Raw genomic sequence first — 17,673 nt, forward strand, 5'->3', positions numbered from 1 at the left:
TTTGCTCTTTTGGCTTCGCCGCCTTTCGATTTCAACTGTTGGCTGTTGGTTGTTGGCGCTTATGCGAATATTATTGTCGCTATTTTGCGCTGTTGACGCAGCCACAAAAGTTGGAATAGCCTGGCCGCATACTGTCGCTCCATGGTGCTGCTTTGTGTGCTGTGCGCCTACATACTCATATCTGTAGATAGAGCGGTGAGCCGCGCACAATTCAATTCCTTTAGTTATCTGAAAGCAGTCTGAGGAAACGGTTGTGGTCTCATCGCCACCGGATGATAAGCAATCGTCTATTTAAAATTGATCGGCACCAGGTCGATTATTATTTAGTGTTCGCCTTCATGCCACCACGGCTTAACATTCACGTCCACAGTCACTTGTGTTGGCACTTGTACACACACAGTTAGTGCATCGCGCAACAGTAACCACGCATCGCTTTTTTCAATATTCATTTCTTGTTTCGTCAGTTTGCATTTTTGTTTCATTATTTTAAACATTGTGAAAAAATACACACTTGGCTGTGCAATATATACATACATACGGGCATATTTTAAGAAAATAGAATTACAATTATATGTAGCGCACGAAAAAGAACACTGAAAAGGAATGCAAAAAGTGAAAAGTATTTAAATTTAGTAAATCGCAACGAGCTGTGACTGCCATAAGCAAATAAATGGTAAAAACAAAATCAAACACAATTCGAAAATAGTAGCGCTAAAGAAAAGAAAGGCATTTTTTAAAACGAATTAATCTAAAGTTTTGTGAAAAAGACAAAAATCAAATATTACCATTAAAAGATAGAATCAGCATTTGCGCCGAGTGTTTGCCCACATATCCTACGCTAAGCGCTATACACTAAATAAGACGTGCGTGCACGAATTACCCCATACATTGAAAAACAAGTTTGTGTGTGAGTTTATACATATATATATACATATGTATGTGAATGCAATCGTACACTGTGACAATCAAAAAGAAAGTGCCGTCTACAATTTGAACAGTAGAACCCTTACTGCATTTTCGGCTAGGCGCATATTGCTAACACGTTTACTGCACTCCTCAACGATCGACCGACTGCCACCATCCCGAAACTCACTAAAACAACCTCCACTGCGGCCGTTCATGTAAACAGTTGAATCTGCGTTAGGCATCTGGAACGTTAGAGGCAACTCGACGACAAAACCAACAAAGATAGCAACTATCGTCCAAACAAAAACAACGATAAAAACAGCGACGATAACAGCAAAAGCACCAATAGCCATAATAATAACAAACACGACAGCAACGCCACCAAAGGCAATTAAAAGAACTGTGCATCAGCGGCACCGATTAACTTTGTCGTATTCATTTATTTATTTATTCAATACACTGCAGGTAAATGGAAATTATTATCGTAGTTTATAAGCATTCATACATACAGACTTACGCACGTGACGCCAGCCCATTCGCTTGGCGATCGATCGCTCACAGCGTTCCGTTCGCACTGGCAGTCTAATCAACCAAGAAACTAGTGGCCTTATGGACGGGATTTGAGACACTAACATGCGACTCACAAATAGCCTGGTTCTACTACAATTTCCTCTGCTCTTGTCCGCCCCGCTACCATGACATTCGACACATTAATATATACATATGTATGTATATGCGTGCACTTACATATGTTATATATAGAGAGTGAATATTATTTTTCGATTTTGACTGTTACAGTGGAAAACTTTGCACGCACACCACCACTGCCGCAATTGCATCGGCAGCAACAACAGTATGTGCATGTATGCATGCATGAAACCAGCGACACTACCACCACTTAAAGGTGTATGCGCCAGACACGTTCTCCCAGCCGGACCATTACGATCATAAAAACTTAGCGGATCGTGTTGGCGCTCGCATTGGGGCTTGCTTTCGCACCGGTTGCCGGCAAGCAGTTCGCGCACGCTACACGAACATTTGCGACTATTACCGCGCGGCTGTTTTTGCTGCTATGACGAGTAAAATTCTCAAAGGCATGATTGGTGTTGATGGTGGTGGTAGTGCTCTGACTAAGGCCCATATTGTTGGCATTGGGCATGACGTTGCCGGTGTTAACGCTCCCAGTTGAGGAGACCGGTCTGAGTACGACAATAATTGGTAAGGCGGTGGTACGTGTTGCACCAGGCCTCTTGACATCTTAGGTAGTCTCTTATTAGGCAATGACTAGGCGAAGTGTGTAAAAGTAGTTTCTCCAGTTGAAGCGGTTAAGCGGTAAGAAATAAAGCAAGAAAAAAGCAGAAGGTGATATTCAGAAAAAGCATACTAACTTATCCAGTGCATATGTATTTTTTGGATACCTATTTGTGTCTGCTTTATGCATGAACACCTTTGTGCACTTATAAAATGGCATAAATATGTACACAGGGACACATATGTATGTACATATATGAATTTGTATATTTAGATGTGTATTATATATTTTTATATTTTGGCAATGCAAACCCTAACATATGAGCAGCACATTTTCTCCAACAGATACAACTTCATTTGTCTACGAGTACCTAAACTCGCGATGCAGTCGGCTTTTTTTATTTGTTCAAATTCATTCATCCCGCGCTCTTCTTAACGATTGCACTTATTCCATCAAAACGAAATCAAGTTCGACAATAGAACGAACCAACTAATGATCGAAAATGTCGTCGTACTAAAACGTGTTGTTGGTAGATAAATGCCAATATCTAGCATAGCCAGCAATAGCAACACGGGCAGCGAACCCTCCACTACTTTCAAACTTTTAAATCCAACAACTAAATATCTTCAACAATTTATAATACTCGTATACCTATGTGCATACATACATATGCACATATGAATGGATATGTGGATATGAATGGCTGTATAGGTGTGTGTGTAGTTTCTATTAATGCCGCCACTATGTGCAATGCGCACATACCGCATAGCCACAAAGCAGCGATCAGAAAACATAAAGCAAGTGAGCGGAATCGAGTTGGTTGGTGGCATAATGCGGCATGCCGAAAGTTTATCGCAATAATTCACATACTAACTTGTTAAAATTCCTACAACAAACACATATACATATGTACATACATGCACACATATGTACAAGAAGTATGACGAGTATGAATTCATTATCAGCTACACGCAACAAAAGGGGCCGGTATACTTATATCAATGCAAAGTTTTTGTGAGAAAAGTCAAAATTTCAAAGATTGCGTTTTTATGTCGTTGTTGTAGATGTTTATTTTATTTTTTACTTATTTATTGATACTACGTATTAACTTTTTTATTATTTAACTAGCCGGTGAACATATTGACATTATATACATGTAAGTTTGTGTGTGTATAAGTGTGTGTATTGCTCAATTTTCTTTCAGATTATTACTCTCGAAATATCTGAGGAATTTGACCTTCCCGATAATTATTTATTGCAATGCCATTATGGTTGACATGCGTAAATACTTGAACTCAGGAACGCTGTGAAAAACCTGCTGCTAGCGTAGCTCCATTTAACTTGAAAAGACATGCGTACGTCTATTGCATAACGAAAGTGTGCGCAAGTAATGCATGTCTGCCGGGTATATAGTACATATGTATGTATGTATGTGTGCAAATATGAATGCACTGGTAGATGGAAAATAAACTAAGGCTGTTTGATGTCCTTGTGAAAATAAATCTGTATATTAATTTTTTGAAAGTATTTACTAAATAGCAGCATCGTGAACGGCTTAACCGCTTTTTCCTACTAATTAACCCAAGAGTATTAATATTATTTTGACGGCCGCCGTAACTGATTGGATTGATGCGTGACTACCATTCGAAATTCGGAGAGCGTAGTAGGTTCGAATCTCCGTGAAACACCAAAATGAAGAAAACGATTTTTCTAACAGCGGCCACCTCGGCATGCAATGGCAAACGGCCGCGTGTATTTTTGCCATGAAAAAGCTTCTCATAAAAAATATTTGTCGTTCGGAGTCGGCTTGAAATTGTAGGTCCCTCCATTTGTGGAACAACACCAACACGCGCACCACAAATAGGAACTGGAGAAGCTCGGCCAAACGCACAGAAAGGGTGTAAGCACCAATATATATGTACAGTCTGTGTCAGAAAAAGGAACCGCGATTATTCATGAAGTGTAAAAGATATATATTTAAATTTTTTTTTACATGAAAGTATGTACAAAACTACGAGTCGCAATTACTCTATAAGCCGCGTAGTCTTCATCGTTGCCGAGTATAGCCTGGCATCTTATTCATGCTTTGAACCAGCTTTTCTGCGTAGCTCGTCGACCAAGAGGACCAGATTTTGCGAACTTGACGCACGAGTTGCTTTAAACCATGGACTGGCTTTCCGCAAAGATGCGTTTTCATAATTCCCCACACATTTTCAATGGGGTTGGCGTCTGGGGACTGTGAGGGCCAGTCCATTACTGTGACGCGAATTTCTTGTTTTGTTGTTTCTCAATGTGTTTTTCTGAGAGCAGTGGCTTTGATGTTGTTGGACGGTAGGATATGTTCTCCTCCTCAATCGCCATTCAATGGTGTTGATACTCACGTATATTTCTCTTTTTAGCAAGAACTGATCGTGCTTGGCGTAGTCGAAAAGAAGTGTCCCGCTGAAAAAGTTGGACGATCACTTTATCCTGCTTTTTTGTCGTCACTCGCTTCAAACCGCGGTCGGAAAGGTCATCAACATTTTTGTACACTTTATACCGCTGATTCCACATCACAAAAACTTTTTTTTTGATTTTTTAATAATTTTCGCAGCCGCGGCGTAAAAAAATTTCGGCCCTTACGAATGCGTGCATAAAAATACCACCTGGAAACGTTTCGCGTACTTCTCACTCATTTTCACTTGGTTGCGTTTACGGGAAAGTTTCAAGCGATACTAACCTGAGTTAGCACTGACGTCGTAGCCCGTGAGTAGGACTATTAAGCAGCAAAAAACCGAACGAAATATATCTTGAAGTTCCCAGAAAAAACCGGTTCTTTTCTTTCTAAATTTTTCTGGTTTTAGGTATCCTTTATAAACAAAAGTTGTATATATTGTTATTTTAATATATTCTATGTATAGGAAAACAAACATTTTGCCGTTTTGTTAATACTTTAATTAACTCATGCCTGGTAATTGAGACCAAATGAAAAACATATTTAGCATAAGAATTCATTATCTGTTTCTTGTACATTACACGAGGTGTGTAAAGCGAATTTTCATTTTTCTCAAATATTATTTATTTATTCATGAATTTCTACATTATCTGATTCAAAGTAGTGCCCCCGCATCTTTTTCCACAATTCCGGGCGTTTTTATCGTATTGCTGCACGCAAACAGCGCATAACTTCATGAAAATTCTCCTTATTTACCGTACGACTTCGTGGTAAGAACTCCTGATGCATTGCCCCATGGTAATCGAAGAAAACAGTGAGCAAAACCTTGACATTTAATCGAACTTGGCGTGCTTGTTTTGGTGTTGGCTCTCCTGGACTCTTACAATGGGACGATTGGGCTTTGATGTCATAGTCCTATACCCTTCGTCACCAGTTATGACCCTTTTAAGCAAATCTGGATCAGCGTTAACATTATTCAACAATTCGTGCGCGATGTTCATCCGACGTTGTTTGTGATCAAAATTCAGCAATTTTGGAACGCACTTCGCTGTCATACGCCGCATGTCCAAAATTTCTGAAAAGATTGCATGGCATGAGCCAACCGATATGCCGACATCCTCAGCAACTTCTCTAATTGTGATTCAACGATTCTCCATAACAATTTTCTTTACTTTTTCAACATTTTCATCGGTTGTTGATGTGCTGGGGCGTCCAGAGCGATCGTCGTCATTCACATCTTCTCGACCTTCTAGGAAAAGCTTGTACCACTTGTAAACATTTTTCTGACTCAGAGTACTCTCACGCATGCCGCTGTCAACATTTCAAGTGTTTTTGAGCACTTAATTCCATTTTTTACATAAAATTTGATGCAATTTCTTTGTTCCATTTTTTTCGATAGCAGAAAATCGCCGAACGTGCAAAACACTTGTCTTATTTATGCCTCTCACAAACAAACTAAATCTGCTATATTGCTAAACCGTGAACATATCTTCGAGAACAACAAAAAAAATTATAATCGAAAAAAAAAAATAATAATCGAAAGTCGAATGTACGTAGCCCGCGCAATTTGAAAAATTCTACTTATTTTTTGAACACACCTCGTATGTGTAGTAGAGAGTCTATAAAATTATTCTAAATGGCATTTTCAAAATACACTCCACTTCCTACTCCAAGTACAGATGACGGCTCATTGCATGAAAATTTTGATGAAATTTGGATTTGTCGCAATTTCGTGACAAATGTTGCTATGCAAAGTTGCAATTGTTGCTGGTTTATTCACATAAATTCATTCTTTTTTCCGGGGTCCCGGTGGTCTAGAGCACGAAAATTTAGGATATTTTCAGGATTTTTTTTTACAATAAAAAAACTGAAAACGATATTTAAATTTTTTAAGATTTTTATTTAACATCTTTTACTTACAAAAATGAAAACATTTTTTTTTTATTTTAATAATTTTAAGAATGGCCCTCCCGAAAAATTGGACCTGGACGGTATTGTCCATTTTGGCTCTTCTATTTATCTGAAACACAAAAGCCAAAAAAATTATTAATCCGTATAACTGTAGCTGTGTCCTGTACTAGAATAAAAAAAAAAAATTTACAAAATGGCGTGGTTTTGAATTTGACACTATAAAAATCGGTTTTTTTCAGTTTTTTCATCAAAAAAATACAAAATAATTTAAGCAATAATATGATCCTAGTACGGGCGATAGCCATTCAGAGGATTCGGTTGTATAGTTTTTTGTATAGTTTTTGCCGCCGCGTGACGATTCTGATTCTATCTGCTAAAACGTCTGTAGAATCGAAAATACTGAGAATATCCTTCCAAAAATTTGACAGTTTATTCTTAAAAGCCTTTACTTTCGAAATATCAATAAAACAAAAAAAAAGAAATCGACAATCAACAATTCAATTCAACAATCGTCGGAATTGGCGACCGAATTGCTGTAGAATATCATGAAACTATTCAGCTCGGGAATTTCGCTTGCAAAAAAATGATTGTTTGTGTTGCATGCTGTTGTTGTTGTAACTACGTCAAATGTTTCTCATAAGTTTGTGGGGAATGCTGCTGAAGTGAAACGATATATCGTCAATATTTACACCTTGTAAATGACAGGTTATATAACCAACTAGTAAGTTGTCAAATAAATATCTGTTTTTAGTCAATTGGAGTTCACTTTGACATGTATCTATAACGTTTTTTATTTTCTTCACAATTAAACATGCAACTGCATTCATACAGATTCATTGCGTTATAATCAGACAGGAAATTTGTAAAGCCGCAGTCAAATGTAGCAAGTGAAGTACTTTCAGAAAATAATTTGCTTTCAAAAACTCTTAGTACAGAAGTTCTTATCAACATTAACAAGTCATTTTCGGAAATGAATTTAGACATATGTATGTATTTGTGCTACCTCATAAACGGACGTTTGCGTCGCATTTGGGTTCTCTTCGCTTTGCTCTGACAACTGATTGTGAAATGAATACTCACAGAACTTTGGCCACCTCTCAACTTTTTGCGTACGTTGACATGTAAATAAACATATTTCAAAAATTGTGAATTGATTTATGGCGTCTTAAAATTTAGTAACTTTGTTGTAGAAACGTTTTTTGTATCATACATATGTACATACAAAGAATATAGTATCTGCGCTACAATAGTTGTCGTTGCTTTGAATGTTGGAGCGGAGCAGCCCTTAACGTAGTTCTAGTACAAGGATGACTTGTAAGGGCCAATTCTAAATTGTTCTAGTTACAAAAAAAACGTACATATACCTATGTATTATATTCATACATTCATATATTGTATAAACAAATATATATATAATATATATATATATATATACAATTCTAGACATGTACATATGTATATACACACATATTTATATGCATTTTAAACGCTGATAGTGCCAGTTTACCCAGATAACCTACTGGACCTTTTCGTTATAGGTACAGATGTACTATATATTAAAATAAAAACAATTCTGCCGATATCTGTAATTTTATTTAATATATGCGCTTACATTTATATTTTATTGTTATGGATAAATAGCTTTATGGCGCAAGATTTTACTAATAGCGGTTGCCCCTCGACAGGCAATGGCAAACCACCGAGTGCGTGAAAATGAACAAATATGTAGCATACGAGTACATACATATGTACATATATATGCATATCTAGCACAAAAATGCTACTCATAAAAGCCATCTCCTATTCGTAGAAGGCAGTGATGCACAAATGTAAGATAGACAAATTGGAGGAGACGCTGTGTCATCTAAGAAAGTGTGTGTGTATGTATAGAAATTTATAGGTGCCTCCTTTTGTGGGGCAGTATTAAGATGCGTACAAAAACTGCAATAGATGCATGACACAAAGCTTATTTTAAATAAATATTAGTTTGGGGAAAATTATTTTCTCGGTAGATGGCTGCAGTGATCGATGTCTCGTAAAATATCGATCAAACAATTTAAAGTTTATGCTAGTTGTCACGGTGACATTTCACACTAAAAAATCTTTTCTTGTTTTTTATTTGTTTCGTTCAGTTGTGAGTTACAGGGTGCTAACGATGGAAGTCAACAAAGAGAAAATTATAGGTATACCATTTGGGCAACAATTTTATGCAAAACGAATGGATTTCTTTTTCCCCATACTAACATAATAATACGAGGGCGGATCAATAAGTCCGTGACTTTTTGTATTTCTGACCTCTTTACTGAAAAAGAAATACTGCTCCTGTCAACAGGCATCTGTCAGTTGACTCCTGTCAAAATTTGAACGTGCTGCGTCAGTTAGTTTGTGTTTTACAGCTACCTTTATCAGACTACCCAGTAATTTGAGGAGAAAATGGAAAAAAACTGAATTTCGTGTGCTTATTAAGCCGATTCACCCTTAGAAACCCACTGTTTCGACTGTTGTTTGGTCTCTGGTGTGTGGTGATGAATCCATGTTTCGTCCACGGTTACAAAACGGCGCAAAAACTCCTCCATATTGCGATTAAACAACGCCAAACCTTCCTGTGAAGTTGTTACACGATTGCGTTTGTGGTCGACTGTGAATTACTGGGTAGTCTGATAAAGGTAGCTGTAAAACACAAACTAACTGACGCAGCACGTTCAAATTTTGACAGGAGTCAACTGGCAGATGCCTGTTGACAGGAGCAGTATTTCTTTTTCAGTAAAGAGGCCAGAAATACAAAAAGTCATGGACTTATTGACCCGCCCGCGTATACAAGGAGAAGTCCAAAATAAACAAGACTTTTTAATGAGTTAGTGCGTTGGAAGTTACATCCCTAGCTGACTTCTCGTGAAAACTTGGTGACATTTGGTTCAGTGGAAGCGAAGTTATTGTTCCTAAAGTGTCAGTATGGTTGTGTCAGCGGTATAAAAATGAACAAAGAGTTAATATCAAATTTTGTTTTAAGGACATAAATGACAATGAACATACGGGCCGCCCAAAATCAGTAACCACTGAAAACTCCATCGACATTTTTCGTAAATTTATCAAAAATGAGTGGAAATCATTGTTAAAATTCATGAAATCGGAGTTGAATATCTCCAAACCATCGATTTATTGCATTTTAACAGATCATTTGGGCTTGCGAAAGGTCTGTGCACGATTTATTCCGAAAAGTTAACTGAGGACCAAAAATTGCTCAGAATTCAACATTCGAAAGACCTCATTAAAGAGGCAAGAAAATACGAGAACTTCCTTTACAACATTGTAGCCAACATGAACCTGAAACTAAGCGTCAAAGTGCCGAATGGAAGACCCCAGACGAGCCACAACCTAAAGAACCGCGTTTGGAGAAGTCAAAAATCAAGTTGATGCTCAATTGTTTTTACGATTTCAAGGGAATTATCCACAAGGATTTCGTGCCAACGAGCCAAACCAACAATGCAATTTTTTATCTTGGCGTTTTGAAGCATTCGTCGAATTCGCCCTGAATACCGCGAAGGAGGAAGTTGGCGCTTATTACATGATAATGCATCATCTCATCGATCCACTCTTGTGACTGATTTTTTGACTACAAATCGCATTTTAACCATCAAACACTCATCGTATTCGCCTGATATGGCTCCCTGTGACTTCTACCTATTCGGAAAATTGCATTTGGCCATGAAAGGAAAACGTTTTACGTCCGTAGAGGTCATCCAAAAGGCTTGTGCCGACATCCTGAAGGACATTTCGGTCAATGACCTGAAACACTCTTTCGAAAAGCTTTTAGATCGCGCAAAACAGTGTATCCAGGCCAGGAAGGACTATTTTGAATAAATTAATTCGAATTTATCAGAGCAAAGCTCCTGTAGTTTCTATTCTAGCTCAGTCTTGTATATTTTAGACTTCACCTTGTATAATATCGTATATGTATGTATGTGTATTAATTAGGGCGGGTCAATTTTGCTCGACATTGTTTCTAGGAGATTCGGATTCTGCATAAAATTCTATGAAAGAATGCCACTGGAATGCAGCGCTATATATAAAGTCCATTTCGAACCTCCAAATTTCAAAATCTGCTGGCTTTAATTAGAAAAAATGTGAGGAATTAAATCTTTAAATATTGTAAAATCTAATTTTTTTTTGTGTTTTTCCAAATTTTAGTTTGATTTACACCAAGCGCGGTCAGGTCATCGTCGATTTGGTCTTTCCAGTGTAGATGAGGACGTCCTTTTTTGCGAGTTCTACCAGTTCATTTCAAAAGGAGCTCCTTCTTTGCTCTTAACGTGACCTAGCCAGCACAGCCGCTGGATTTTGATGCGCTTCACTACGTCGATGTCGGCGTACAGCTCGTGATTCCATCTTATTCGGGATTCATCATTCACGCAAATTGTACCATAGATCTTGCGAAGAATTTTTCTCTTGAAAACTTCTAATAACCGCCCATCGGTGATCGTCAATGTCCAGGACTCAGCACCATACAGTGAGACCGGGACGATGAGAGGGCTCTGCGTTTTGATTGCCTATCCAGTCCAAAGTAGCACTTGTTGATGTTATTCTTTGCTGGATTTCTTGATTGATGTTGTTGTTGGTGTTAATGCTGGATCCTAGGTAGACAAAATCCTTGACTGCGCCGAACTCGTAATTGTCAATCGCAACCTGCTGTCCAATATGCGTAGACTTTTGGGTTGTTGACACAAGGGACTTTGTCTTGACCTCGTTTACCGCAAGACCCACTCGGCAGAATTCTTTTCCAAGACTTGAGAGAGTTGCACTGACAGCCAGCTGACTAGTGCCAGCAACGTCGATATCATCACCGTAAGTGAGAAGTACCACACTTTTATAGAAAATAGTGCCGGAAACGTCGATGTTGGCCGAACAAATAATTTTCTCCATCACCCAATCGCAGGATAAGGAATCGTCTTGTCTGAAGCCCCGCTTCGTTTCAAATAGCTCAGAAAGATCTTTGTCACTTCTCACTACGCTGGTGGTGTTTTTTAGAGTCATGAGCTTTGCGGGAATATCCAATTCATACATACATGCTTCTTTTGAGTCTTCTCTCTCTGAGCTCTGCCGGCAGGCCATTCGCACCCGCAGCTTTGTTGTTCTTATGCCGAGCAATAGCTCTCAAGACCTCGTCATAGTCGGGCGGTGGTAAGTCGACACCGTCACAGAAACTGCACTACTCGGATCAACTTCTCCATTGGTGGGGGTGTTCACGTCATTACCATTTAGTAGTTTTGAGAAGTGTGAAGGAGGAAGTGAAGGAGGAGTCCATATCGTCGGCGTGCTCTAGAGTCTAGACGTTCGTTACCTAAGTAGAGATACATATGTCATAAATTCTTCATTATTTCTAGAAATACCCCTATTTTATAAAAAGAAAAGACAGAAAAGTAGAAGGAAGTAGAAAAATAAATCTTCGATTGTACGTAATAAATGATAACTTTAAAAAAACACGCTACATAATTACTTTTAAATTAATTTATACGAGTATGCGGCGTATAATTATATTTCGTAATTGTTTTTCTTTCTTGACGCATTCACATTTCTCATTTATTTATAAGTTGTATGTATGTATGTATGTACATACATACTATATCTACGTGCGTACTTACATTCATGTATTAAAGCAGAGACATATTAACATATCATAACAGAGTGGCTCCACATTACATGGGCCTCCTCCCTCTTATCAGAAATCGGAAAGTAGTGTTTTGGTGCAAAATTATAAGGCTGCACTCAAAGTTCATTTACATTCCATCGCTGGGTCATTAGACTTTTGTAATCTGTTTGGTTGCAAATCGTTGGCGGCGAACGTCTACTTAAAAAATTCTATTACACATTTTTATATAGTTTTATTAATTTGTTTTAAGTTTGTGTCATATACATGCATACATATAATACATACATACAAATATACATACATACATACAAGTGGATAATTGTACAAGATTCTAATGTGAATATGATTTGGTGATTTTTGTTTAATGCGTTTGATAGTTTTACAGCACATTTCATTGGATTCAGCCAATAACTCAGCTATTTTTTTATAGAATTTTTAGATCAAAAAAGTTAATACAATGTAACAGCCAATTATTGTAATTATTGTTAGAATTTGTGTCATTTTAAAGGCAGCTTCCTTATGCCTCTCTCATAGAAGTCTTAGTACTTACTGGCGGAAAACTGTAGTAATCGATCAAAATCTTCTCTTGATACCGTTTTCTTATCACTCAGGAAGTTTTGCAATGAGAGAAAAAGGTGGTAATCGCTTGGTACTATATGGTGGATGCATTAAAACTTCCCAACCAAGCTTTCGGAGTTTTCGGTAAGTCACTACAAACGTCTGTGTTCTTGCCTTGTCCTGGTAGAACATAACACATCTTATGTTGGCCAAATTTTACCGTTTCAAACGGTCAGGTGTTGAGAGTAGAGACCTCAATTTAGTATTCGGCCATATGGAAGCAACTCATAATAAATGATTCCTTTCAAGTCCTACCAAATACGCAGTAGTACCTTTCTGGCCGTTAGTTCTGGTTTGGCCACCGTTTGAGCGGCTTCATCATGCCTTAACCACGATCGTTTCCGCACATTGTTGTCGTATGTGACGCATTTCTCATCCCAGTCACCATCCGTTTAAGAAATGGGTCGCTTTTATTCCGTTTGGCCAAAGCTTCGCAGATGGAAATTCGATCCATCATGTTTTTTGGTGTTAATTGGTGTGGCACCCGAACATCGAGCCGCCTTTTGAATCCTGCTTTGCGCAAATTGTTTAAAACTGTTTTATTGTTGATCTCTAACTCCTGGGCGATGCTACGACTACTAACATACCGGTCAACTTCGATTATTTCTGTGATTTTATCGACATTTTCGACATTACCGACATTTTCTTTAACTTCAGAAATGCCGGAACGGAATCAACGAAACCAAAATTGCTCTTTATTAGCTGTTGCAGTGTTGGCACCATAAACACCATTCACAATTTCAACGACCTGTCTTGATTTTTCGACTTTATCAAAGAAAAACTGTAAAATGTACCAAACTTTCTCTTTGATGACTTCCATGGTTAACACCCACAAGTGAATGGAATTAAAATAAAAAACAGCAAGCGAATTTTTTTAGTGTGAAATCTCACCTTGACAACGGGCATAAACTTTAAATTGCTTGATCAATACTTTAAGAGATATCGGAGATCTACGGAGAAAATAATGGATTTATTTTCCCCCCGGTATTTTAAGAAAACCTATTATGATGAATATATAAAGAGTGACCAATTTAAAGGTGTCGGATTTTAAATTGAAATAAAGCAACGAAAATTTAAATTGATTGTGATTACCAATTTTGAATGACTCGCTGAAGGACTTTGATCGGTATCTCGAGAATAGCTTAAATAATGTTGCTTTTCAATGCCTCAATCGAAGCTGGTTTATCCACAAAGCATTTAGATTTTACATACCCACATAAATAAAAGTCCAAAGGTGTGATATCACACGATCTTGGTGGTGAATACACTGGCCCGAGACGAGAGATAAATTGTTAACCGAAACGACGACGGAGTAAATAAATTGTTTCACGGGCTGTATGACAAGTAGCGCCATTTTGTTGGAACCAAATGTTGTGGAGATCAAGGGTTTCGATTTCCGGCATCGAAAAGTCGTTTATCATGACGCGATAGCGTTCGTCATTCACTGTTACATTGGCGCCAGCCTTGTCTTAGAGGAAATATGGGTCGATGATTTTTCTAGTCCATAGCCCGTTCTAAACGGTTGTTTTCAGTGGATGTAATGGTTGTTCTTGAATGGCTTCGGATTGCTTTTCAGCACAAAAACGGCAGTTTTGCTTATTCACGTAGCTATTAAGCCAAAAATGGACCTCATCATTGAACACCATAAGTTGGCCTGAGCGCGTTATGACCACTTCACAGAGCGTTAATTTTCGTAACAGAATCGTGTAAACGTTGTTGAGGCGTATGTTTTTCCATGATGAAATGTCAATAAATACTGAAAAAATTAGTTGGCGTGATCTGTCAAAAAAACCCTATTGGAAAAAGTACCTCCAATCTGATCACCCTTTACATACAAACATGAAATAGCAGTAAATCTTGTAAAATCTTACTGATTACTGAAAATAGTTTCTGCTAGTTAAAAATCAACTCATAACCACTAAATTAAATAAATCGTTAAAAAGTGCGATTTGTAGTCCCAGTAGCAATCTTAAGTAGCCAATAACAATTCACTGGTAATGCGAATTAAATTTCATTATCAGTAAAAATTGTATTGATTAAAATCTGACTGATTATGTATTGACATTTTTTTTAATAATCAGTAAGATTTTGCTAGAAAGGCATATTAAATTGCAATATCAGTAAAAATTATTTATACTGGAATTTTACTGGTAATGCAAAGCGTCCATTTATGGCGCAAAATTGATCATCAAAAAGTTAATTATCTGAGTTTGTTTTTGAATGACTTTTTTACTAAACGAAACACAAATGATTTTGACTGATGGAAATCGTTATTGCGACCTATACGCGCTCCATTGCTTGTCAGTTTGTGTACTGCTGCTATCTAGTTCACCACTATCAAATATGATTGACGAACGAGACCATTTGTAAAAATTGTAAATCCTCCCATAGAGTGATTAATTTTGCGCCCCATTTTATGTATGTTTGTGTCTGCATGTTCGCACAAATAAAACTTCCATAAAACATTTCTCAAATTCTCGTTTATGGTATCCTCCTTAAGTAGGTGAGTGCAAAAACAAAGGCTTTTTCAGCAAAATCGACTTCCAAACTTTTTATACGTTAATATTCCACACACATGCGGCGGTATAATAAACTCATGCAAATTTTGATTTTTTTCACCAAAAGATAACGGAAATTAAAGGTAGCATTGCGTTTATATTGTTTAACAACACTTAAAATCTCTTCATAAGGAGGTCATAAATGAGTGTCAGATTCGGCAAACCGAAGAGTAAACACATATATATATAGTATGTGTGTACATACTTATTTTCTCACTGGATGAGTACAAATCCAATGTTTTTTTTTTCGATATTCATTTATATATTTTTACGCCCATATGTATTTGTAAATAGCTACATACATATATTGTATATAGTAAAGCTGTGGGCGTACGCGTGTGAGAGTATTTAAGAATATTTTATATAAAGAACGTTTGAGAACTATGTATTTCCTTTAAAAAAAACAGGAATAATCAAAGAATTAACAAAAAACAGTATACCCGGTAAACAACATTGACGACATTGGCACACTTGTGCATATACATATGCACAGGTACATACAGACATGTATGTGCAAATAGTCACATGCATACGTACTCGTACTTACCTACGTATATACATACATATATATATATTAATGTAGATCACATTTAGGGGCTCGACAAATATTTATACTCACAACACAAATATTGTCGAAAGTGGAAATAAAACGAAATATTTCCCAGTTCGATATTCATAACGAAAAGCACGATTATGGACTAGATTTTGTACTGAATACGATTTTTTATGTTGAGTGCTTTTGCTTTTTATTCAATTTAATTGTTTTTAATACAAAAAATGCGTAGATACAGTGGTTTAAATAAATATGATACCAGAACGTATTGACAAGTGTTGACGATTTTTATGTTTCTTATTGAATTTTAATAATTTTTTTAATTTTTAATAATTTAGTTGTGTATTTTCCGCATTTAACGAATGCTGATTACTTTTTTATATGGTGGAAAATATCCAACACCGTCTATAAGAAAACTGTTCAAACATCAATGCGATTTTTAAGCCACTTAAAATTACACTTTATTATACCGAAATTTAATGGGCTATAAAACTGCATAATCGAAAATTTTCTAAAAATTTTGATTAAAAAACTCACATTTTTGAGAAAATTTTGTGGATTTTTTTTAATTTGTACACAGTTTGGAAATTGAATTTATATCGTGTTTTGTAGAAGAATAAATTGTATTTCATAAAAAAAAAAATTAAAATTAGCTGAGAGACAAATAATTTGCCAAAACTTGCCTATAAGCCCTAGTGCCATGGTTATTTAACGCAGTGTATACTTGCATACATACATATACATATATATATATATCGTTAAATATGCTTACATAATATGTGAAAACAATAAAAGTACGTTCACATATGCAGTGTTTAGCAATAAATCCATAAAAATTAATGTGGCGGCTTAGCTGCAAAATTAACAATCAACTGTCAAGACTCTTTTGAAAGGTTTTTTTCACAGAAATTGGTTTGGTGAAATATTTTAGTGTTTTTGGTTTACTTGATTATTACTAACGATATAAAGAATGGCAAAGAGAAGCAATAGTAAATTTAATTGCGGAATTCGCTGCTAGTGATAGACAGTTGCAGGAAATCCGTAAACGAGGTCTACTGAGGTTGCAAAAAACTATGGCAGCAATACGCATTCGAAATGCGATATTACATTTTATAATAAGCAAAAAGCCAAAGCGTCTACAGACACACCCTTGTTTTCTGTAATATGGATGCATAATTAAGGGCGGCAGCTCCTCCGGATAACGAATTTTTCAATTTCTTTTGCGACAAACTGAGAGTATTTATTATCTTAAAATAAATTACATATATTTGTGCTTAAATGAAAGTACAAAAATATTTAGAAAAAAAAAAAAATGGCGGCGCTACAGCTACTAAAACGTGGTTCCTTTAATTTGCACCGTGGAACGTACAGCCTTTTCTAATCAACTGAAATCAAGCAGACAAATTTGTTCTTTAAAATAAGTTATTCCGCTTTGCTCTTACCTATTTTTAAAGAAAAAAAATTAAAATTTGGTATAATAATATTTTTGGTGATGATTAATGGAATATTTGAGGCCAATATGTTAAAGAATAACCCTGTAAAATTTTATGTTGATATCTTGATTACTTTTTGAGTTATACAGCTGACCTCCGGGAGCTCCTCTCAAAAAAGACGTTTTGCGGTGACCACTATATCTCTGAACTGAATCCTCTAAAATTAAAAAACAAAATAAATTTCGTTAAAGTAATGTTAAATCTGGTAATTATAATATATATGTATATATAATTGGCGCGTACACCCTTTTTGGGTTTTTGGCCAAACTCCTCCTCGCATTTGTAGTGTGCGTCTTGATGT

The 17,673-nt window shown here is 36.5% G+C and overlaps 1 protein-coding gene across 1 annotated transcript in view; it reads left to right on the top strand.

Annotated features, from left to right (window-relative positions):
* Positions 1-243: 243 nt before the first annotated feature.
* Positions 244-17,673, top strand: part of LOC128866927 (monocarboxylate transporter 3) — a 31,420-nt gene continuing 13,990 nt past the window's right edge. Inside the window, exon 1 of the mRNA XM_054107980.1 lies at positions 244-1,371. The gene's annotated coding sequence lies outside the window, so the exon portion shown is untranslated. The remainder of the gene's footprint in view (positions 1,372-17,673) is intronic.

Source organism: Anastrepha ludens, chromosome 6, assembly GCF_028408465.1.
Source record: "Anastrepha ludens isolate Willacy chromosome 6, idAnaLude1.1, whole genome shotgun sequence".
In the NCBI taxonomy this organism is placed as follows: Eukaryota; Metazoa; Arthropoda; class Insecta; order Diptera; family Tephritidae; genus Anastrepha; species Anastrepha ludens.